Here is a 27,629-nt window from a genome sequence, read left to right on the forward strand (position 1 = left end):
AAAATTACCGAATTATTTACATAATTATATAGGCACCTATATGAGCATTTTTTTCCCTTTACCTTCGAAATTGTAAATTGAATAATTTCGTATGTATGGGTGAATAGGTACATACATACATATATGTATATGTGAACGAAATTAAGTAACTGACACCGCTTATCGGTTAACGTGGCCACATGGATCGTGAATGTATGTATGTAAATATCTATGAATTATATTATGATATTTGTAATTAAATATAGTACACATGTACATATGTATAGCCTGCGTATGTACATTTTTAATTTGAATTATTCATTGAATATAAAAGCGTACTTAATTCTTGTGCGAATCGCCGAATCGATCAACGGATGTTTTGTCGGCAATTTCAGCGTGGATTTGCACGCGTGAGAAGTTGATCAATGAATTTGTACAATCATTGTTTTCATACAAGTCTAATATGTATTCACACACGTACGTTTACGAGCAGATAGATAGATGGCTTCGTGTCGGAAACGGGTTAATCAAATGCGATCGTGCGCCGTCAGGTGTGGCAAACTTAATTGAATTACGGACATATACCATCCACTGACATTATGTGCAAGTGCATCATCATCGCGAGCTTATCGCCGCATCTTTTTGGCACAATAAACAAAACGCCATATGCGTTCAGTATATACACATACATATGTACGTACGCGGTCGTATAAATATAGATAATAAATAAAATAATAACGAATGGCGATTCGACGTGGCGTGGTGGAGCGTGGCTGTGTGTTGGAGCTCTCGAACCCGGGGGAGCCGACCGCAGTTTTATTACACGTAATGGCGTATGATTGTTTTAATTTTTGACAGATATTTGTTTTTCTCGGAACGCGACGGCAACCACTTTGGTTGTCCGTGATCGTAAAATCCATTTAATAAATACCCCGAGACCAGAAAACGGCCATAAAGTCGCGTTTTTATAAAAACGACTGACGCGTCGGACGAACGGACGCGATGCCCGATGGTTGTTGCATCCTACAAAATTAATCAATTTCAAATATTTCAATATTAAATAACATATGCACATTTGTATTCATAATGGATGACCAATAGACATCTTATATACCTATGTATATAAATGGTGAAATAAATATATTAACACGAAATGTGTATCGTATATCTACATTTCCACACCATATACTGAAACGAGATCAAACTTGAAAATCAAGCTCCCATATCTTTTGTCCTTACATTTCATTTTATTGACTCTACGAATGTCAACTTATACAAGTCCGGAACAAGCAAAGGGTGGAGTTCCGATCAATTTCCCTGCAGGTAAGAATCTATGCGATTACCATATTGAAACTGGCGAATCGAGCAAATATACTAATACATTGCATTAAACCGAGAGTTTCACGGGTTCGAGCCCTGGGTTGACCTCAATTCAAAAGAATTTATTCGGAGTATTTCTGCAGTGCTGCTGGTCAGGCTTTGATTGATTTGAAGTCCAAGTCGATCGTTTCCTATTAGTGTTTGTCAATTTATCTGATTTCATCCTTGACATGGTGCCTCATCATATTGGCAAAACCATACTACTTTCTATTTGTCAACACTATTTGAAAATATATATTTATATATTTATAAATGTATATATGTATATACAAGCTTAGGTGTTCCTCAGGAGTAAAGCCAGTAATGGCATTAAGGTAAAATATAAATTTAAAAAAATATTTAAATCTGCATTGTATGTATTTTATTTACTTTTTTTTTTATTTTTTACCATGGTATCATTACGAAATTATCCCAAGGCGACATCTATGGCCAACTATGAACATATGTCTGTAAATTTATTAATATTATTATAAATTTGAAATTAAATTAATATTATTATAAATTTGAAATTCAAATAATGGTGACAAATCAGGGTAGGTGGGAAATTTTTTAGGAACCATTTCAACAATGAAGTCAGATACATTGGCAAACTCTGATAGGAAACCATTGACCTGGATATATCCAAGGTTTGACCATCAACAGAGGATCAGGGCTTGAACCCGTGGCCCACTAGTTGTTAGAATTATACGCTTACTTTGTCTATATAATTGAAATAAATTATCCATTTTGTATTAAATCAATGTAATATAATATATTGAACCGAAATTAAAATTTAGGATTTTTCGAACGTCAGATTATAGAAATCAATTTTTTAACTCAACAAATTATTAACAATCATTGCAAGTTGGTAGAATTTTTCATTTTCATTGAATCGATTACAACCCCTCCTTAAAATACCGTTGACACGCGCATTGGTACTATCCGTTTGGTCCGTTTAACGTTTAACGACTATCCATCGTACTTGAGGTGACTATCGTGTCTGCAATGTTAAATTGTGTGCCTGACAGGACCAAATGTTAATTTCCGGTTCAATCAGGAAACGTATTAAATGCGAACGGACACGCCCGGGCGAACGGTCGCGTCAGAGACCTTTTTTTATTTTTACTTTTTTGCACGTCTAATACAATTTAATTTTTAATTCAGCTAAAATAAAAATTCATTACAATTTTTTATTGGACAATAAACAAAATTACAACAGCATTGACGCGAATGATTAATGAAACATTGAAAACTATTACGTTTGGCCGTAATTACAAATATCGTAACAAAAACAAATAGTGAAATCTAATATCCTTTGGAAAGGAATTGCATTTAACGTTAACTTCCATTGCGCCGAAATGCACCTGACGCGATCGTACACGTCAGTTCCGGTCGTGTTTCAACTATCTATCTATGTAGTTTTCTACTGTGGCAACCTTTAATTATTTTACGATAAAGTTGTGAGTGTTTTCATATCGCCAAAGGGCCTCCACAGGAAGAGGCATTGTAATTAAGCAATTAACCGAAAAACACACATCACAATTATAAACGCAACTGGTGCCACACATACACTGAAAAAATTGTATAAACTATAATTAAAATTAAACAAACTAATTACCCATACGATTCGTAGAAACGATTCATCAATGTCATTGTCACCCTTCCGTCGACTTTCTAATGCCTATATCGGCATGTACATACCTGTACGTAAATAATATTTACCTTCATTTCTAACATCACTATTACGCAACATTTCCTTTTTTATACAAAGTTGCGCTTCGATGTGAAAATATGCGCATTTTCTAAAATCCATCTATGACGTGAAAGTCCTAATAGGGATCCGTCGTAATAATAAAAGCCGATAAATCGACTTATCAAAGTCGCGTGGCCGAACAACCCGTGTCCGCTTTATCGACGCATAAATCAAACAACCATAAAATTGACCATAAGAGAGACAACGAACAGAAATAAAAAGATGCGCTCATGGACACACATCAAAGGAATACCATCAATAAAAATAATAATGGCAGAGCGCGCGGGTTATTTTTATGGAAATTTGATAGGTCAAACAAGAGTCGAATGAAGCCCACCAAACAATAAAATGTCATTTACACGGTCCTAATGCGACTGCGGGGTGTCAAAATGTGGTGCGGCTCCATTCGACCCTCATATACCCTCCGGACAGGGTTGACAATCTAAAACCATTATAAATTATATACAACAATATAAACGAGTGTGAAATCCTATCAATAGCAGACATACATACAATACGAAAGGAATTCTATGACAAAAATCAAAGAAATGAGAAGTGAATTAGACGTGTACTTAAAAAATCAAACGAATGATTTGTCACATCAATATAAAATCTAATTGTACTAAGATGACCCCGTCCTCAAAAAATGTGTCGATAAGTTCGACGACGACTTATAGTCAAAAATACAATTAGAAGTACTTAACTACATATATATGTATGTATAAAGTTGTTGTTGAAGCAATTTTCTATTGTAATGTTGGTATTTTTTTTCCGTCATATGTATGTATGTACATACACAACAAACAGATGATTCTTAAAAATGTATATGTTACAGTCCAAGTGTATGTATATTCTGTTCGTACATGAATATACTAGTGTGTTCATATACAAAACCAATCTGACCAGTCTCAGTGTACATAAATAAAAAAACAAATTGTCAAAAGGACTAGTTTGTTCATGCCCAAACTATTAGAGGTAAGTATTTTTAATCGTTTGTACCATCCTCTTCCAGAAACGGGAATTATAGCAACGTTTTAATGCAGTTTCAGTAGGATTGTCCTTTTAAATACTCAGCGTGTTGACATCTTGAATGTTTTGGCAGCTCAACACTCGATAAGTCTATTTGAAGAAATGTAGCTTTTGACTACCAGCACTTAAACTAAAAACCAATAGTTGGTGTATGAACAAACTATCTAGTATGCTCATGAACGATCTGGAGTAAACACTTGGACTGCATTTATAATAATAAAGTTATATTAAATAAAATGTCTAATGTATATATACACGTAGACATATAATATCTACTTAGAAGAGTTGATCTTAAACCTGTACTATAAACTTGTAAACTATTAATGAAGAAAATAATAACCAAACTGCGAAATCGTAAAATTACGATTTCGATAAGAGTAATGTATTATCATTCTTAACTTCATTTAAAATATATGTACGTACATAAAGTTTATTAAAGCCGTAGATAAATTTGAATAAGATTCAAAGATAGATATATTTCATTCCCGTTATTATAATTACATATACATACATAGATACATATAATGTTATACTCTATATCAAGTAAAAAAAAGTGTAAAAACACATTTAAATTTTATTACTAATTACACGATTATAAAAAAAACTTAACGTAATAACTTACACGTTTGTAATTCAAAGACTGACTGCCGATCGATTAATTTGGTAACCAAGTAAACAACCGCGATTTATCCAAACATGGCTTCTGTTGACTCTCACTGATGGTAAATACCTTTTTTTGGTGTGAAATCTACTAAAATTTTAATAGAATATTTATTGTATTATCACTGGAATGTGTATGCATACAAAAATTTCGAAAAAATCCGTACAGTAGAAGTGGGTCACAAAAAGATTATCTAAATACACAGAAATGTCAACCCCAATAAAACTGTATGAAAAAAAAACAAGTGAATTTAATTATTGTATTGATAATTTTGAATTTAGTATTTGAAAATGTATCGAAGCATACTCTGCCTCGAAAAAAGGATAAAAACACTCCTTTGATGCATGCTGGCTCCACGCTAACGATTTTATAATTAAGTAAATGTAAATTTAGCAAATTCTAACAAGAAATCGCCAATCTGGACTTGGACTTACATTATACAATTCTTGCCACCAATATAAAAACCCTCACGGGTAGCACGAACATACAGGTAGCACGAACCTTTATGTCTACGAGCAATGTTCCTATGTACTGAACAATCGTTTTTCCGACAAATAAAATCAACACTGATCAAATTATTAGAGGGTCCATCGGTGACGGATTAGCACAGCCCTGTCTGTCCGGAGTCTCTGTCTCCAAGTCTGGTTATTTACGGTTCGCGTCGGCCAGATAAACACCACTTAGCGGCACGAGCCGTTAAATTAGCGGCCGCGAGCTCATACACACACACATACACGTATATGTATTTATTTTAAAATACATATATATGTACGTACATATACCGTGAACCCGAGAGTGAAATATCGACGCAGATTGTGCTCAGAGAATGGGTTAAGTTGGACTTTTGTCATTGCTTTTGCGAGGATTTGTCGTCGCGTCTGGACGACCCTCGATCTTTCCGCTCGAGTCCATCTTGCCCCTACTCCTCTCCTCGAAGTCTTTTATGCACTCGGTAAACTGGATCGACGATTGTCAACGGTTCGATGACTTTTTAATCGAACCTTTGTTTGTGAAAGGTTGTCAACTTAGCGGTGGGCGTGCGCCCTCGTTGCATATATTCTTTCACTGTTTGACAAGTTGTGATTTCAATATACATATGTATATATAGGTATTATATAAATATAATACCCACTTACATCGTATTGAGCTCAAGAAAATTGACGATGAAAAACTTAAGAGATGCATCCATAATTTTTTTTTGTTTTTTATATACATATATGTGAATAACTACATCATACATACTTATGTATTTACTCAATTTACCGAAATCTGAAATTTGAAATCAAAGTACACATATGTATTTACTCAATTTACCGAAATCTGATCAACCAAATTGGATTAATCAGTCATCAAAAACTTGACAAAAAATAAGTAATTCGTGTACCTCTACTTATATTCTATTTGTATACAAATATATTGATTTTGTAATAAAATATTTTTTTTTATTAAATTAAAAACAGAAATCATTACAACGTAAGTACATAACTAAACATTGATACCAAAAAGTTTCTAAATATAAATTACAACAATGAAAATAAAAAAAGAAGAAATTCATTGAATATTGTTAAATATGGGATGTCGTATGTGATACTGAGAATTATGACCAAATAATAAAAATTTAAACCAAGAAAAGGAACAACATAATGGACCAGTATGATGGTAAATATTGTTAAGAGGAGAGCAATATCTACATATATAAAAATAATTTACGGGAATAGTTGGTAGAACAGGGATTAACGTGAAATAATGAAGAATTACGGAAGGACCTGATGGAATATTGGTATTGTTTGCATAACTTAAATGAGAATTTGTAATATTTCTAAAAATAACTACACGTGTACATAAAACATTTCCAAATGTGTTAATAATATCGCCGTTGGTTTTTAACAAAAAAAAAACTGGAATTTCTATTATTATATTTTCCATTGGCAATAGGTAGTTTTAGAGTATTTCATATACATATGTGTGTATTATATTACGCATTATAAATAATATATATACGTACATAGAGATACAATCAATTACTACGGATATTCCAAACTAAATTTTCCCATTAAGCAATAAAAAAAATAAAAATACCATACAACAAATTAGCGTGTTCTAATATTTTCAACAAAGTTCAATATTGAACGTCACTAGAAAATTATTCGACTATTAAACCAATTAGATACACGAAATTGCCGAAGCGAGTTTTCCACGTTTTTTCCAACCATCCACAAAAGGACTTTACATCGAAAATTTTAAAATTATTATATATTTTTAGAAAAACTATATACATTTTATACAATCTAACTGTCAACAAGACATCAATACCAATAATTTATCACCTTCGACTCCTTGCATACTCAATTTAGCGCCAAAATCCATGTAATTGGAATACCTCAGGGTGAAAAGATTATTCTGAGGGATGAGAACGGGTCATCAGTGTGTGATTTGAGGGCATTTAGTTAGACAATGGCGGTGAGCAAGAGCCAGCAAGGTCCCAACGATAACGGGTCCATTAAGCTCGTCTGCTGCTAATGGAGCGCTGATAGCGTCGCCGCCAGCTAATGCCTGACGGCTTCATACACAACGCATACATACATATGTACATATGTATATAATATACAAATATAAAACACACACTGCGTGACCACATTACCACACGTGTAATTGACACTGACCACCACCATGCATTTCAACTTGGACCGACTATAAACATTGAACCGTCAAAAATTTTCCGAAACTGCGTCAAACGTAAATAAAGATGGTCATCCACGTAGAGATTTGTCTGCATAAGTCTCTCATGTGGTGTCTAGATATGAGATTTTTCGTAGATGTAGACAAATCTTTTATCAAACGCAATTTTGATACCATTTTATCAAAGCAGCGAAACTACATACATTCATATAGACCTACATACATATAAAATTAATAATACTCAGTGATAAAATAAGTATTGTGGTTATAGTATTCGGTTCTTTATTTAAAAGTACATACTTGATGAACAAAACTAGGTTCATTGTGCTGTGAACAAAGCGTCGTCTATTGGTAGATAAGTTATTAATCTATAAGAAACCGCTACGACAGAGATTTCTCAGTCGATGCAGATAAATAAATCTCTACGTCGATGGCCAACTTAACACTCGAAAGTGAGTCGGTTGCAATAAATCCGATCAATTTATTTTTGAAATAAATTTAAATTCAGTTTTATTGCAATGTTCGAGAATACATAGTAGCGTATATCGGAGCGATTTTATGACCGTATTAACATTTCAGTTCATTTTATGACCGTCAAATGTAACCCATCACATCTAAAATTTTGTACTACATCGATATATGTATCTAAATACACTCATCCATACACACCCACACATTATGTGTGTATAATTTTAATTTTATTATATTCCTCTTTCCCTTTTTTAATGTCCGATATGAGATTTTTCACGTCCACGAAATCGTCCCGACTGACACGACGATAATAAGAAATTTTAGTGCGGTGTTTCGTGTAATTTTATATGACTACACGTTTACAATTTATACATTACACGATGCTATAATGAAAAACACTCGTCTACAACGTTTTATTGGAACTTTAAACGAAGTCTTAAGACGGTAATGCAAATTTGGATTGATACAAGCTCACACTCTTCATCATTCACAGCCATTCACCATCCACTGCTGGATTAAGACCCCTTCAATAGGCTTGCATTTGTCTCTGTTTTGGGAAACTGTCATCTATCTCAACTCAAACATTTCCCTAATTCCATCCACCCATTTACTCTGTTGCCTTCCTTGCACCCTTTTACATTATCTCGAATACTATTCCAGCACTTCATTCGGTCTTCTAGCTACGTGATCCACCCATTGTCATTTCAATCTCCTTTAGCAAGAAATAGTACAGTATTAAATATAATAATCAATATAATATCATATATCGATGATATATGTATATAATATACTAATTAAAATTTTTATTTCATACTCTAAAAATACCATATGTATTAGCTTTTGATATTAGTATGTATTTAAAATTTAATTTAAAACACGGTATTCTATGTATTTATCATTTTAATTTTAAGGCCGCGTACATAATTTTATACAAAATTGAGTGCCTCTTTAATGTTGATGTCACACATTTTAAAACTCTATTCGATTTTATAGTTAAATTGTAATCGAGCAATTTAAAAAGTTGTAATTTAACAAGACACAAATTTGTAAAATAAACCGCCACTGGATATTTCACATGCAATCCTGCGTGTTTGTTTCATAAATATGACAGTTAAAACAACCACGCATAATCTAAAACTTCTCATAATATGTATGTGATATCAATTCGGTTTATATGAATGTGTCTGGGAATAAAATACTCCAAAAAATGGAATATTTAATGCCATTATTCGCAATACCCCAAAGTAACCATTCCTAAGCATTGATAATACGTACAAAATCCTTAAAACTAGAAGTTATTAATTAATTACATATAAATATAATTTTTTAATATTAAGCATGGTGAGAACAAAGAGAAGCTCCTTTTATAATGTCGTATGTAAAAAAGGGAAAATTATGTGAAAATATTTACATTTAAATGATAGTATAGGATAAAGCAAAACTATTGATCGAGTCGATCGATACCTCAGCATTGACTTCAAATTCTCATATTCGAATCACATACATAATATATTTCTTTTTTGTATTATAGATACTGTGGCGAACAATTTAGTACGAGCCACCCGTTATCCTTGAGACGGGCAGACGACCCGGAGGGAATTAAATGGAATTGTTTTATCGCATGTCGGTTTCCAAGCAATTCCGCTTTTAGGAGAAGCGATTACAGAAAACACAGAAAAAAGACGAGGCGACACGGCAAACGGCATTAGTCCAACAACAGGATAAAACATGGACTGAAAGACAAATAAAAACAAAAAAAGGTCACAAACGACGTGGTAGTAGTAGTATAGTAGTAATAAAATCGACGACAGCGGTGCCTTCGAGACCCGTGTCCTTAATGTATCGATTGATTAGAGGCGCCAGGAATTCCAGGACGCATGCTTGACATATTTGGACGATCGTCCTTTTAGTAACGAACTCATTTTCAGTCGATTCGCCTGAATCGAAAAGCGTAATTGCAGGTAAATGAACGGGTCACGCGCTTGCGCAACATTAGTATGCCGGTTTCAATTTAAAATTGGAATACCTAGATAAAGCGCATCTAGCTTCTTTACATTCCAACACACGAGTACAATTAACCTCCGACCAGATAGGACAGGTGAGTCATCGTTGAAAGGTACGAAGCAGCTCGTAAAGTAGGTAAAGTATATGATCCGTCGAAGAAAACCTTGATTCAATACAACAAATAATATAATAGTTTCGTCTGTAAGTTATCCGAATGGCACACAATGGCGATAAGTCGGAACAAATTGGCTCAATAAATAAGCCCAAAACACGCATTAGACAAACGATAAATTAACACATTTGTATTATGCGATAAAATCAGCGAATGTGGTAAATAGATATACCTGAGAATGAGACTGTGGAAGGTGCTTTTTTTTTGGAGTTTTTTTTTGTAGTGTGTTGTTTTTATTCGGTTTGTTCGAGCCACCCAAGGATGACTGAAGAAAACAATTTTTATAATGACGAAACGGTCACGGATATAATGGATCATGAAAATTGTGTTTGAACGTCGATTTTGTCGCAGCAGATGTGTCAAATTATTTATCTCGCCTGTGATGTACTTGGTCATAGAAATAAAAATTTATTAGATATTAACATAATTTTTTAGAAAATATTAATAATAATTTCAATTTTTTATTTAATTTCATTTAACTTTTTGCGTGTATTTAATATATAATTAATGTACAATATGGGAAACGGTGTTAATAAATCAATCGCTGAGATAAAAATGATTGCATTGCTACAAAAAATGCAGTTTTTTTATTATTCAAAAAAAAATTTTTAATTAATAATACAACTAGATTATATATTTTTTCCTTTGGTAAACAATAATTGCATTGTAGATCTACTAGCAATATAAAACGATCAATTCATTTGTCATTGATTTTTCAATAAAAAATAAATCAAAAGTCAATTGAACTGACCTTTCATTTAATAAATTGTATAAATAATATGCTTATTACATTTTTTGCTGGCGGGTAATAAATTTGAGTCAGTCATAATAATGAAAAAATTAAATTACGTAATCAAATTTATAAATTTTAAAAATTTAAAGCAATTTTAAATAATGAGTACTCATCTGGAGGAAATTTTAATTTTTAATTCTCAACTAATTTATACAATAAATATGTTATATTAATTAAATGTGATAATTATTGTTGAAAAAATGTGCAACTTCATGTAAAATAAAAATTATTAAATTTAAACTTCCTGTATATTTTACATAAGACACAATATAATTTTAAAAAATCTGTATGCAATTCTCAAACAGCGTTGCAGTCATCGCTGACAGTTTACATTATCCCTACACGATTTTTAAAGCCTCATTAAGAATTTACATGAAAAAAATGAAATTTCATTTAAAAAATTTACATAACAATTTACGATTTCCAAAATGAGATGAATCTTTTTTCCCGAAAAAAAATGCTCGGGAATGCGATAGAACGCGTTCCAGATGGGTCTCCGGACACGCCTTCTCATTAATATTTGCTCGGCTAAACGGTTTTTCTGAAGCCCGCAGGCCAGGCTCCTTGCAGATGATTTCTTGCCCACCTGACACTTCATTGTTTTAATTAACCCGGAGCCGTATGATGAATGGACTTTTTTATTGGAAAGGTAAATAAATAGCCGTGATGTTAATTAAAAGGATCGAATATTTTCCAGAGGTATTCGTTGGTTCGGTCAGCTCGTGAATGCGTAACATTTGTATTGATTTATGGTTTTCAGCCCGTGGCCGTGGCAATAGATGACTCTTTGTGAAAACAACCCACACAATCAAACATACATACCTATCAAACTTAACATGCTTACTATATCGTCCAAAAATTTTATTTTATAAAATAAAACTAAAACAATGAACTATCTAAATTTTCGACTATCAAATTAACCAAATCAGCAACAAAATATGTTAAAACATGTATATGTATAATACAAACTTATAAGTGAACGCAATGATTTTAAATTAATATTATATTCGATACATTAAAAGTCCATCTTAACACGTTACGCACAATAGGTATATTATAAATTCTGTCATACATACATAGGTACATAGATGAATATTAAAAATATAGATTTATCAACTGCCTTTTATTATATATAAATTTAAATATTAATACCAATTTGATGACCGGAATAATATAATTGTAGTGTGATATTTTCTATAGATACATTCAAATAGACATTTCTCCAAACTTTCAAACATTATGACTTAAAAAATATATTCAAAACATATTATTATAAATGGATAAAATCATGATTGCTTTAAAATTCATAGAATTGTTATAAAAACAACGAATTATTAACAACATTAATTTATTTGCGAAAATAGATCGAACGATAATAAATATTTGCATAAATAGAAAATTTCGTTCCAAATCATTTTTAAACGATAGATAAAAATGTCAATTAATATTAAGAACAATTCAAAGATTAAATATATTTATATACACATGCAAAAATAAAATTTTGATCAATCAATAATAGACAGGGGCGTCCCGTGGACACGGACAAATAAGGCGCTGCTTAAGGGCGGCACATTTAGAGGGCCGGCAAACTGAACAAGTAAAAAAAATTCAAAAAATAATCATAATGATTACATTTCGTTAAAAATAATCAGTCACCCAAGAATGGACCGTCAATATTCAACCTATTTAAGTGAATATATGTATAATCTTAATATATAATTTCGAAAGAGACTTTGTATGTATGTACATGTGTAACTATCGTTGGTTCGTAGAATCCGTGACGTTAAATTTAATAAAAAACAAATGAATATCCAAATAAATTCAATAAAATGTTTACTATTAGATTAACCATGCTTAAGCGGTTTATATTACAAATACCGAGCGAAGCCGGGTAAAACCACTAGTCTAATATATAATTTCGAAAGAGACTTTGTATGTAATTATTGCTGGGTCGTAGAAAAACAAATGCATATTCAAATAAATTTAAATAAAATAAAACTATTCAAATAAATTTAACAAAACGTTTAATATTAGATTGGCCATGTTTAAGTGGTTTATATTACAAATACCGAGCGAAGCCGGGTAAAAACACTAGTATAGTAACTAATGAAAGGCGGTCGGGATGTTTTTGCCCGAAAATAAATGGTTCACTATTGTCAATTTTCTATTGTCAACCTTTTTTTCTGCTCTCTAACTTTATAGGACAATAGTAATTGACAATATTTAACCATTTTTCTTGGGAAATGGAAACTCCACCACCGAAGACTAATTAAACAATGATTATATTTTCAAAATCAGCGGAACTTTGAACTTCGACACATAGTCTATGGTCATCACATTTTTGACAATAGGTTTTTGAGCTCTTTTTCCTATATTTTTGAACTCTTTTTCATATTAAAATTGTAAAATAGAAAATGATCAGTGGATCAGTAGCTATTAAAATAAATATAAGATGTATCGTGAATTTGACGAACAATTATACAAAATTGAACATTCGTGAAATGAAGCAGCAATAAGAAACATACCTTTAGAGGGGACACGACGCCGCTCAGTACCGAAGAAAGTCACACCACAAAACTGATACAATGTCAATCGACGACGGCAAATCGCAGCCACGACCAACAACAAAAACCACTATTATTCGGCACGCGACACGCGACCATACAACAGCGACGACGATCGCGACAATGACTCAATATCTCACCACGAGACAATTGACGATTGGAAATGAGAGAGAGGAGAGTGTGAAAATGTGTGCACACGACGAGCGGTGCGGTGCGGAGCGATGCGACGCGATGCACAACGACAAAGGCACAACTTGTTCTGAACCGGTTGACGGACGAGAGCCGTCACTCTGGCACTCTCAACTCGACCAATGGCGAGCCGCCATTTCGCAGAGGGACGGGTCTGCGAGAACACGCCCTTTCTACCCCCACCACTCCACTACTGAAGCGATCAGCATCCCCTCCCGCCCTCCCGATCCTCACTTCGCCCTGCACGAAACAGGGGTGAATAAATTAATTCTGATTATAATTGTCCGAATAAACATTGAATCGTTACGTCATACTTATTTAATAATATTTATCGTACAAATAAAATGTAAATTATTAATAGTGTTAATATTATATATTCTAATTGCACGCTTTGGTCTATATCTAAATTTTGTCTATTGAATGGATTATTTTACACGATAACGAGGATTTTATATTGCGGTGTGTTATAATTTAGCGTGTAATGTGTGTAAATATGCAAAGCTACTCATATATCTACATACATACATATATATAGAATTTAAATTGGAAGGAGTTGCGCAATTAATTTATTGTAATGAATGCCAAAACTAATTTTTCTCACATGCCTGACATAAGCCGAAATTATTAATGCAATTTTGCCATTTTGCAAAATTAATTAAATATAAAAGATTGCGGAATAGTTTTCCGGTGTAATTTAAAACTCCATTGTTTTGTGAGTCAACAGTTTGCTCTATTTTAAATTGGATGGAACTGAAACGTACATGTGGTATATAAATCTGAGTTAATTAAAAGTATGCAAATTGAAAATAAAAATATTTTTTTTATTAATTTGAATTATTTTATTAAATTGTATGAGATACTTTTTCGAATTATTTGTTGAGATAAATCAATTGGTTGGAGGCACAGGAAGTGGAAAAGGATTTTTTTTTTATTTAACGTTCCCTTGGATGAAAATCCAATATTCGCGTTTTACCCTTTGAGTGCTGACGTATTTTCTGTTGAAAGCTCGCCACGCTGAAAATTTCGCCAATATTTCCAACTAGAATTATTTACAAATCCAGTAGAAAACAGTATAAAAATTGTAACTAATCCAAACAAACCCTAGATCACCACCCTAGATAACTGCCGCCGAGTATTTTTCCAAAACTAGTTCCATCTTCTTCCTTATTGTTAAAATGTAACTAATGCTCATAATCTAAATGACAACATTTTTCTAATTTCATATACTCATCTTCTTTATGGCCTTGTTTTCACCCTTTTACATTCTCTCGGGTACTGTTCCAGCACTTCTTTTGTCCATTCTTCTAGCAACGTGACCCACCCATTTTCATTTCAATCTCTTTCACTACCCTTGTTATCCATGTATTCCATTTCCTATCTCTCGTCGTTATTCCGAGCATACATCGTTCTATACTTATTTGAGTGCGTGGGACTTTGTGTAGCATTTTGGCGTTTAATGTCTACGTTTCACATCCATACTTATCACTGTCAAAACAAATTAATCGAAGATTTTCTTATTCAAGCAAAGTGGCATTTTAGATTTAAAAACGGCGTTCATTCGCCTAAATGCATTGTGTTTATTTCCTATTAAAATGATCGAATTATACTTATATTAACTGTATTTATATAATTTATAGGTACAATATGCTGATATTTTTTTAATGGAAAATTAATTTCTAGATTTCATTTGGAAAATTCGGAAAAATTCTTATCGGAAAGTATAATTTTCTTCCATCTAACATACCTACATATCTTTTACCATTGATAGGCGGACACATACCATTGATAGGCCGAGTAATAAAATAATTAAAACAGACGGTAAGAAAAATATGTATGCTATAGCAAAATATTGTTCATGTAAGAAGAATCATTTTTCCGTCAAACTATATTAATTCTATAATAAGTAATACTTTCAAGTTTATATATTATAATAGCTTTATAGCACAATTACCCGGCATCACTCAAGAATTTAATCATATATTAGTTTAACAAACTAACTGAAGTCAAATAGAAAACAAAAATATTTTCATATATCTAGTCCATTATCGATTACTGAAAGTATTATATAATAATAATTAAATTTAAAAAGTAAAAAGTTCATATACATACATACATACATATGTAAATCATATATATAATATATCATTTCGAAAGAGACTTTGTATGTATGTAAGGTTTGTTGGGAGCTTCGAAAACACATCAAAGTTTCTATGACGACGATTCGATATGGTTAATTTTTTTTTCGATTCAATTAAATTTAATAAAAAAGCAAATAAATATTTACTATTAGATTGGTCATGTTTAAGCTGTTTATATTACAAATACTGAGCGAAGCCGGGTAAAACAATTAGTATATGATAAATATCGATATCGATATACTTATAATATAACTATCGATATCAATATTTAACTACATATGTACATAAGGCTAAATACTATAAGTGTATAGCACCGTACAAACAGGAATTGTGCATCAATGAGTTTTATTCGATAAACGAAGACTTTCCCCGTTGCAATCATGGCGCGTCGTCATAAATTGCCTTGAATTACCAAATGACACCCAATTTTTCTTTTATTTTTTTGCCTTAGTCGTAAAGCGGTAATCTCCCGGGCACATCCTGTCATCTTCGTGCCAGTTCACCCAACAGTCGTTCACATTTCACGGGAATTGACCGACAAACGAATTCGACCGACCTTTCTGTGGGTACCTAACCCACCTACCCAATTTTTTTCGCTGAAAACGGGTTAACGAGCCACCGAGACCCCCCCATCGATGCCGAAAATACAAACCCGGAAATAAACTTTATTGATATTAATAATAGCTACGCAAAAGAGGGTGCGAGAACCTCCGAAGCGATACTTCAATAAACGGTATTTCGACAATTTCGAACAATAGCCGCTTGGATTTTATTTCCATTCAAATTTAATCTAATTTATACAACATTTATGCACAAATTTTCATGAGTATGCAATTGAATTTCGAACATAATACTATATTTTGTTGCAATTCGATACACTTTCCGCTCATTAATTATGAATCAATATACTTTCGTCCTTTGAGACTTTGGGTTTTGTTGTTAATTTTTTTGTTGTTAATCATTACTCCGGTCAAGGGAGCGTATGACAGGCATATTTTTTGTGGCCGACGATTGCCCCCGGTTGTATCGTAAACCAATAAAAGGGCTCCGACATTGTATAGCGGCCCTTATGTATTGAGCGAGGATCGTAGCGCCATCGCTATAGTATTATTATACGTCTTATTATGTTGCATTAACACGCTTCGATCTTGCATTAAACAGTGCTGCATTTTTTTCCAACACAATACAGATTCTCCGGTCAATTATACGTATTTGTTCGATGAGAAGCGTCTTTTGTCCATGTTATACGCCATACATATACGACGCAAAGCGTCAATTTACAGATTTGCTATTGCTATAATATTTCGTCAGGTTAATTATTATGATTCTACTATATGCCCAGAGATATATCCAATGTCGGTATGTTAATTAAATTTGTGGCACAGGGGCGGTTTAGTGGCGGGCTCGTGACCCGAAACAAAGCAACTTGCACTATCATCGTTTGTACATATATTCGGACCAAATTAGTTTGCGTTATACACGGACAAAGAACAACTCGCAAAAAACGCTCCGCGAACACACAAAGATACATACAAATTTAAAATTGTGCTGAAAATTCAATTAAGTTTGACGAAAACCAAAAAAAAAAAAGGTTTCTCAAAGGTGGGTAATAGTATCACGGAACAGACGGCGGTCGTTGAAATTGAACAAACAGTGATTATATTATAGATACATAGATGATCGATTCGATAAGGCATTATAAAATTCATTATAAAACATCCACCTTACGATTACATTCTGTTGATACGATCTTAGTCGCATTATACAAGCTTGAATTGAAAGTTTGTTTATTAATCACCAGTCTATTTGCGAATCCTTTCAACATTGCTTTCATTCCGATTCGATTTACGAAAGTGTATTATACAATAATAGATAATTTATATTAAAACGTAATATAAAAATAATTTGAAATATCCAATTCATTTGTATGGCTCATATATACATTTGCACACTTATTGATAAAATTATTAAAACAAGAATTGATACAATATTCTGCGATACTTCCTGTTATCAACAGTAAGACTTTTAAGTACAACTATTATGTATTGGGAAAATCCAAGTCTTTAACTATAAAGATCACATAGAATATTTAATTTATTTAAAAAACAATACTATTTTTGTTACCAATTTGATTTATTTGTAATTTTAAGTACCTATGTATGATTTCCGCCTGGAATATATTGATCTCATATTATAACATACATATATAATTCAATTTATAATAAAACATATGTAATTTTAGTCAATTCTTTTTATCCATAGCTATTTTAGTTTCAGATATTTTTCAATCTATGTACATACATATGAGCCGTTATATTTGAAAGCGGCATAAGTCCACATTTCTTTATTTCAAGAAATATTTCGCAAAACATTAAATATTATGTTTTGCGTTTAACAATATTTAAAAATACTGATGATAATTTTTTTTCTGCTTCTGGATATAAAATTCTATTCTATTCTACTCTATTCTATTTCAAATTCTGGATATCTATATCGAATTAAAATAAGTGATAACAACTTGTCGATTAAGTCAAACAGAAATAGTGTTTTTGAAACTGAAAATTGGACTTCCACCACTTTAAAATTTAACGGCTCATATAAGCTAACTCCAATTATACAATTTTTAATTACAAAGAAATATTTCATAATAATTAAATGTTTCTTTCGTCAAAATTGCAGTGCAGATGTTTGTATTTGGAATTAGACATTTAATAAGATATTTAGTTTTATATTATATATTATATTTTTATAATGAAAATTTATCCATAACAATTTTTTTTCAATAACATTAGAATAAAATGATAATGAAGCTAATAAAAAGCTTGTAAAAAGACCCCAATTTCAATTTAATCTATTATCAATTAACGAAAAAAAAACAAGACCAAATCATGAAAATGTCATTATTAAAATAGCGCTCACTGCAAATTTAGATCAATAGAAAAATCATTTTATTAAAATGTCATTTCCATGTCCGAAACTATTTAATCGAATATTGTATTGATGCATATATGTACATATGTATTACCTATAGATAAAAAAATTTTTAATGCAATACCATACAAACACACACTCGGACAATGTCATTCCGGATCGATTACAAGAGAAGTTTTCCAATTAAAATTTGAAACTCAATCGAAGGCCTGACGATAAGAATTGAATCGCACATTCGATCGGCGACGATTTTACTCATCTACGAGTACGCTAAGATACGTTTTGTCCGGTGGTCCACGACAATGACCACTCTCTTGACACCTAATGATGCCAACAGTGAAAACGATGGAAGCGATACATATAATACACCCAGTCGATAGCCTATATTACCCACATATTATATGCGACGACGAAAAAAATACCCCGGTTATTATATTTTCGATTTGAATGCGTGAGTAAGGGCAATCGGTGGCGCGCGATGACTCGGCAAAGACACGTCTGTCCGTCTTTCTATATGGGTGTGTGTGTGTGTATATCGGTATGTGCTACTATCTATCTGTTTATCAATAACAGAAGTTAATTACCGCGGTCAACAATAATGAACTTACCGTTTTCATTATTGTTACTATACAGGTAGGCATATGTATGTCTACAGTACATAGAATGATCATCACATTGTTTGGTGAAATTTCATTGTATTGGTCTCATTTATTTTTTAAGGATTATACAATAAGGAATAGAGATATATGTACATAGTTTTTATACTAGAAATAAGGACAAATCAGTTGTAAGTAGAGTAAGAAAAAAGAAGACAGCTGGGGGTGTTTTTTATAGGGGTGTGCTCATGTACAATGCCCTCCCTGAGTGCATCAGATCTTCTAAGACCGTGGATGCATTCTTGCGAGGTGCGAGAAGACACCTCTGTGAGGGACAGTACATATAAGTTAAACATAAAAAGAGTAATTAAGAATGTATTTTTAAATTAGCTAAATAGCTAAAATTATATAAATTAATAAATTTCTTTCCCTCTGGGGATTCAGGTAATTAATAAATAAGCGTCGTCAAATATATGCGTGAAATATTTCCATTCGATTGCATATGTTACATGTTTATGCAAATTTAAATTAACGATAAACATTTCTAGTTTTTTCATTAAACACCCCTCCATATTGTGTATAGATTTCGATAAAAATAGATTTTAACGGCATCCAAGAAATTGCTGCTGATCATTATTTTTGACATTAACTATTATTCCATGAATTTCACATTTTAGTCTACTTTATCATTAATCACTTCTTTCACTCAAAAATTGTGCTTTCACCACGTTAGAACTGCTAGAGGATAATACAAATGTTGTATGTATGTATGTATATATTATACTTAGGTACATACATAGACGAACAGAATCGTCTATGTATATACCTAATCGGTTTTCAATGTATTTACATATTTTTAATTTAATACTTTTTTATTAGAATTATTTTTATACACTACGCTTACAGACTGTCGTAGGTAACCATCATCAAACACCAAGTATTGGTGTGCGAAATTATTATTTGAATAATTTTACCATGTTTTAACTTATTGAAAAATTTCAAAACTAAATCATTTGGAAGATAAAATTTAAAATTCAATTATAAAATCAAAAAAATATCTATATGTAGATATCTGCTTGCAGTGAAATATATAATATACTAACGTTGGGTGTTTTACTAGCAATTCCAGTTATATAATTTAGATCAATCTTTATATGTACATTTTATATTACCATCAAAAGGAAAAAAAAGCGTTACAACAATTTAAGATCAAAATGGAATTCTAAATCTGCGACCACTTTAAGGTACAATGTACATTCATATGCACATATTTAGGTGTATACATATACATATGTACGTACGTGGCCGCAAAACTAATTAATATTGATCTCAATTGGTTGGTGGATATTTTTTAGTGTTGGAAAATTTCTTAGAAATCGAGGATGGCCTTTATGTATTTTCGAGGACATTTTACTTATCGTCGAATAATAAATATGTATGTACATTATACACTCGTATATACATATGTATGTATGTATCTCAGTGCTCAACATTTTTCAACCGATAAACATAAATGAATATGATAATATATATTAGCACATATTTACATAAAAATGTGCCATGACTTGCTAATTCTAGCATCCAGAACATTATTTAATTTACTAACAAAACTACCCCGATAGTTAAATGTAATTAGTACTAACAATAATTCATTGTGAGTATAAGTCATACCGTATGTCCAATATTTTATAAAAATAAAATATTGGAAACATGTGTATGTAGTTCTAACTGACTAACTCTGGTGTGTTAATATGTATGTATGTAATTTTGAATAACTACATATGTATGTATATGTTACAGTGAAACTGCAATTGTCAGTAAAATTATAATTTCACTACTGAGATTATAATTTCACTGACTCAAGCAGTGAGTATGGATATAACAATATAGGTAGAATCACAAATTCACTTCTCAATGTCAGTGAATTTATAATTCGAATTACAATGTACAAATTCAAATTACAACGTACTACCAACACTAAAAACCAAATCTTAAATAAATAAAACCAACCCTAAATGAACCTAACCTAACCTTAAATAAATAAGTGTTTATGATGTGTTTGCTTCCGCATCCAGTCCCACACATGCGATATCAAAACAAAAAAAAAACAAATCTAAACAGAGAGTGAAAATGGACAGGAGCGGGGAGGGCATGTGAGCGAGTTTGGCATCGTGGGGATGGAGAGGAGCGGGGTTGTAACGTAGGGTAGTGCGATTCGTGTCGGTGACGCACTGTCATCAAACTGTCAAAAATTATAATTTTACTGATACGGGCTAGTGAAAATGTAATTATATATGATTTCACTGAAGTAAGCCCAGTGAAAGTGTAGCTGGTTATGATTTCACTGAAATATCAATGCGATTATAATTTCACTGCTGTTATAATTTCACTACGACATATACATATGTTACATATGTATGTATATCTCTAAGAGAGAATTTTTAAGATTCAACCAAAAAATTATAATGATATTTTTTCAATTCAATTTAAACATCATATGACTTAATTAATTTTTATTATTATGAAAATTAATTGATATATACTTACATAGATGTACTACATATGTTTGTAAATTGCTTAAAAACCATATAGAAACGCCTTTAGACAACTACATGAAATTAGATGTATGTACATACATATATTGTACATATATGTACCTACATACATACCTATTGTTATATTTTATATACAAAATACATATTGTTGATACCTTATGTTTACAGTACTAATTACTTTTATGGTCAACTTTTAAATAGTTACATACATACATACATACAGACAGTAAATATCTACGACGAGTTCATTATATCTACATATGTTTATTGTTATACATGTTAAAATAGAAGCACAACAAATTGTATATGATCAAATGGGTTATCATTTCAGTTAAATCAACTTCCGCAACATCATTGACGCCTCGACGATTCAAAATAATTTTAGAGGGGTTGCAACGGGTTAACGACGCGTCTATTTATTTATTCACATAGTGGTTCACATACTTTTTTTCAATTCGAACCAACTGCGAGCGAAACGACACTTGACAGTGTGTCCCACAAAAAAAGCGCAATTAGGTGGCAATAATTAAAAACGTATTAAATTTTCATAGAATTAATTCCTCAGAATGACTTCTATTGTACGCGCGTAATGATATAAAAACGCAGATCACTAGACAAGATACGGATACCGGAATCGTTATAAACGATACTATCATTTAGTGTCGTTTTTTTTGTATTATTTTGTTTTGTTTTGTTTACTTTCACAATCGTTATTGTTTAGAAGCTTTCCGGCTAGGTGAGTATTTGAAAACGTTCGAGAACAACGATCAGATTTGAAGAAACAAAAAACTACATCCATATAATATATATATGTATATATATATATATATATATATATATATATATATATATATATATATTTATATATATATATATATATATATATATATATATATATATATATATATATACATATATATATATATATATATATATATATATATATATATATATATATATATATATATATATATATATATATATATATATATATATATATTAGATAGTCCATTTCGTATGTTCATTCATAGACACATGTACATATATAAACGAACGAATGAGTAAATAAATTCCTAGAACTTAAACTGCAATTAATTGGATTTTATTTTATTCATACATATAAAAAAATATATAATAATACCATTCATTTTTTGTGTACCCATATGTACATACATATTCGGTTTCGTAATGCACGTGCCAATATTAATTGAAAACTCCTTACTATTTATACAACAGATTGAAGGTATTGTTATGAAATATAAATAATAATGATTGTGTAAAAAAAAATACGCACAAAAACATGTGTATTGATTTCGTTTAAATTATATTATACGAGTATATCATAGTATAGATAAATGAAAACAAATTTATTTCATTAAAAAATTATAATAAAAAAATATTTTTTATAATTATACGAGCATTGCAATTCAAGATTTTTCAACGATAAAATCACAATATGTGCATATATAAAAAAAACAGATACGTATTTAACGTACATAAAAAGCAATGTCATATTGTCGCTTGAAATTTGCCGTTGCTGGCGACTCATTAATGCTCGCCCGAATGGTAATTAAAATTAGATTTAGAGATCACCCTATCGTGAGCGACGTTTGTAATGTAATTGACGTTTTTTTCTATTCCTATTTTGAGTATTTCTCCCCGTGAATTAGTATTAAATTAGTCTTAGAAACTATTAAAGTTGTCACTCAAAGAATTAAGCGTGTAATTTGTGGGAGAACGCAATCAGTGACCTCAGTCGAATGCGCATACGAAAATTATGCTCTATTATTCTACACATCAAAGACATTCTTCGTTTATTTCTAGCATTATTATTATTTCTCAAACTTAATCGCTAGTGTGAGGCTTAATAAGCTTTTGTTGCTACGATCGTATCTAGTGCGTATTGTTTCATACGATTTTTTAAAATAAGTGGTACCGAACTGAGAAAAGCGCGTTTTTTGAGCGATTTCAAAATGAGTCCTAATGATATTTCATACGATGTAGAACAATAAATGTTTTCACATGATCGATCAACCAATGAAAATCCTAAACAACATTAAATAAAATTATATTATTATATGCATACGATCCTATTATATTGAAATAGTCATTTATTCATTTTTTAAATTATACAATGATTCTATTTACTAATTTTTTATACGAACTGAAGTATGCAAAATATAATTACATAATTTATACAATGTACATAGATTGACATTTAATACTTCAATTTTAATTCTGCATTGACTTTTTTGCAATAACGATGGCAATCTATAATTATTATTAGAAATATAAAAATATGATTAAATAGATACCACAAAACTGATTGTATTCTTATGGCATATAATGTAAATAAATGCGTTGCTTGTAACGGTTTTTAGGTTTACTTTATTCGAAAAAAAAATATTTGGCGAACCGTCAAAATAAGTCGTGCATAATTATTTGCGCGTGTGTTCTTACAAAATTGTTTCATTTTTATTGTGATGCAAAATAATACAATTTCAAAAGTAGCCAATTATTGTGTGATTATTGTGAAATTCGTTGAAGAAAATGATAGTTAATGAGCGCTTTTGATATAATGACCAACGACTGTAGTTTCATTGTCTTGCGACAAATATAAACGAGATTAATTATGGAAAAAGAGCGAACGGTGAATGGGAAATGTACCAAAATGCAATTCATAATGACCATGTGAAGTTACGTTGAAGAGATTAAAGCTTACAAAGTATAACGCAATTACCAAACGACGAAGATTCTTGATGTCGTTGTATAGGAAGGCGACGCGCAAAAAAGGTTCAACTTCCGCTTTTCACTAATGATAACAATTGAAACGAATCCACGTAGGTCATAATGCGACCTCAAAATTAGGTGTCAAACCCCTGCAAAAAAGGATCAATCGATCCCTTGTCGCCCTGTCCTCTTCACCTTATAATTATGTCGCATCACCGCCCTTTTATTTATTTACAGACCCGAACCACAAATAATATCGAAAAATTGCAACATTTTAATATTCAAACTAAGCTATTTTGTAAAGTCATACTAAAATCTTTCGTTGAAAAAATTTGAATCACATTTGAATGCAAGATAGTAAAAAAATTGTATTATTTACTCGTATCATTAACGAAGAATTTTGACCCACGTTGAAGCTCCAATAAATATATATATTGGCGGTATTAAAACGGAACCGTATTCATTTTCACATAAAATTTTATTGCGACAAAAAATCGAATATTTTGACTTGTGTACGTACGTATGGTCATACGCGACTAAGCTTGTTCTCAATCATTTATTTTATTCACAAAGGAAATAATTTTCAAAACAAAGAATTTAAATTTATGAAACCAGGATTTGAATATAGCAAAACCAGGATATAATTGGATACATACATATGCTATAGTGATTTCATACGAGCATTAAAAGTATACTCTCACTGGCGTTTTAGGGAATTCATATTCCGAATTCTTTACATTTATTTCTGATACTTCTATTAATATTGCATTTTATTCATCTACAAACCTTCAACAAAAGTTTTTAGATATCTTCTTCAATGTATAAATCTTTAATCGGAAGGCAAATTTGATTATGTTTAACTTTTGCAGTTTGTCCAAATACAACTTCATATGGGAACCGTTTAATTCCTGAATAGAAATAACTCTATTTTTCATAAATTGGACAGTCCTCAGTCCTTTTTTTCAATTGGTGCTGTTATGATCTAGCATTCAAGTTGACAGCACGTTTTCAATGCCCTGATTTGTGTGATATTCTTTCACCGACTAAGTTGGCGAAAGTATATTTATACTAGCGAAAGTATAATTTCACTGGAGAATACATATTCACTGTAACATATATAATAAATCATATATTATATAATACGTATTTTTAGTCAGAATTCTAATTTTGACCAAATTTAAAACCGTATAGACGGTATAATTGCATGTATTTTTAAATCTATTAATAATAATCGTATTTTTTTTATGATTTATTACATTTATGTATATGTATGTGCTTACGTTATGAAAAAACTGAATAAATATTTTTAAAACCTTGCTCTTACATGATTCATATTTATACCGACTCAAATCGTTAATTGAGTAAATTGATTATAGCATAGAAGTCCAATTTTCAGTTCCAAAAACAATATTTCAGTTTGACTTAATTCAACAAATTGTTATCATTTCTTGTAATTCGATATGTCCAGAATCTCGGAAAAGCAGAAAAAACATATTTGTAACACGTTTTTTCTGCTTTTCCGAGTATTTTAAATATCGTCCATCAGTATTTTTAAATATCGTTAAACGCAAGACATTATATTCAATGTTTTGCGAAATATTCTATATATACATATATAGAGAAAAGAGGACTTTTGCCACTTTCAAATAAAAAGGCTCATTTTGTTTAAATTAATAATTTAAATTCCATATATTGGCCGAGTCATTTCGCTCCTACAAAAATACATTAATATTTTCATGTACTTACATTTATGTCTTTCTATGTGTCAAATACTTTTAATATGTATTTTTTTTAATCAGAATAGCTTCTGTTGACTCGGACAAGACTTCATTTTAAAGAATATCATCAAAACATGTTAACACAAAAAATTTCACAATGTCACAGCTCATTGCCCTACAGTACACCATTTGACATGTTTGAAAATCATTTAGTAGTTAAAATCATCATTATGATTTACATATATGTACATATGTACATACATATATTACTATTATGCTTATATCAAATCATCCAGATGGTTTCTACAAACTGAATATATTTTTGAAAAAAATATACTCTGAACTGAAAAATGGAACAATATACGTAACACCGTTTGAGAATTTCAATACCAAAGAACACACAGTATCCACATTTTTTGTTTTCTCGCAAGCATTTTAATGAATCTTGTTATGTATTCGAATTAGACGTTGAATTTGGTTAGGTAAACCGCAACGAGAGAGACCGGTGGTGCATGATAGTCCGGATGGGAACAAACGGCACTCACTTGCGTACGAAACGAATTTTATTTAAGCTAATCGATAGTGATTTCATAGTGTGGGTTTATTGACATTTGCGGTTGTGGCGTTTGTTTGTACACGGCAAGCTGGACTATTCAAATGCACTAACTATTATATGTATGTACTTACTACCCAAACAGACGAAGACGTGAGTTTCACTGACCATGTCGAAACGTCCGTCCGTCTTATTGACTTAGAAATAGTCTCCGTAACGATCCGTGATTGATATGCTTTATTTTTCAATTTTTTTTTTATTTCGTATCGAATTTACGTGATCCGCATTTTAATGACGGGCCCTGCGCTCTTGCTCCATTGTTGGATCGGATCGACTAATGGTCGGGGAAATGCGGTCAACATTATCGACAAATTTCTAGATGGCGAACCCGCTAACGATCGAAAGTATAAAATAAGAATGATCGTAATGCCATTATAGAAATTTAATTCGCTTGTGTATTGTTAACTTGCCAGGAGAAAAAAATCGCGATCAATATTATATCGTCTGCAACGTCTAGGTCATGTTTTCTCTGGAAGTGATTAAAAACTAATTCATAAAAACAAATATTTTGGCATTGTTTATAGAGCATTTCTTTAGCATCGATGGCATTCGCTATAGTCGATTTGATTGCTTGTTTTTACTGTACATCCAATTACATGTATAAGTGGAATACTAATGGCATCAGCTTTTCCGCTTGATTAAGTAAACAAAATTGAAAATCATTACAGATTGTTTTTTTCCGATTGAAACTTTTC

General features: G+C 31.3%; 1 long non-coding RNA gene across 1 annotated transcript in view; it reads left to right on the forward strand.

Moving 5' to 3' along the window:
• The window catches only part of LOC143914647 (uncharacterized), a 403,002-nt gene that overhangs the window by 105,029 nt on the left and 270,344 nt on the right, over positions 1-27,629 (forward strand). The window lies entirely within an intron of this gene.

The sequence above is a fragment of the Arctopsyche grandis genome, chromosome 7, assembly GCF_051622035.1.
Source record: "Arctopsyche grandis isolate Sample6627 chromosome 7, ASM5162203v2, whole genome shotgun sequence".
Taxonomy (NCBI): Eukaryota; Metazoa; Arthropoda; class Insecta; order Trichoptera; family Hydropsychidae; genus Arctopsyche; species Arctopsyche grandis.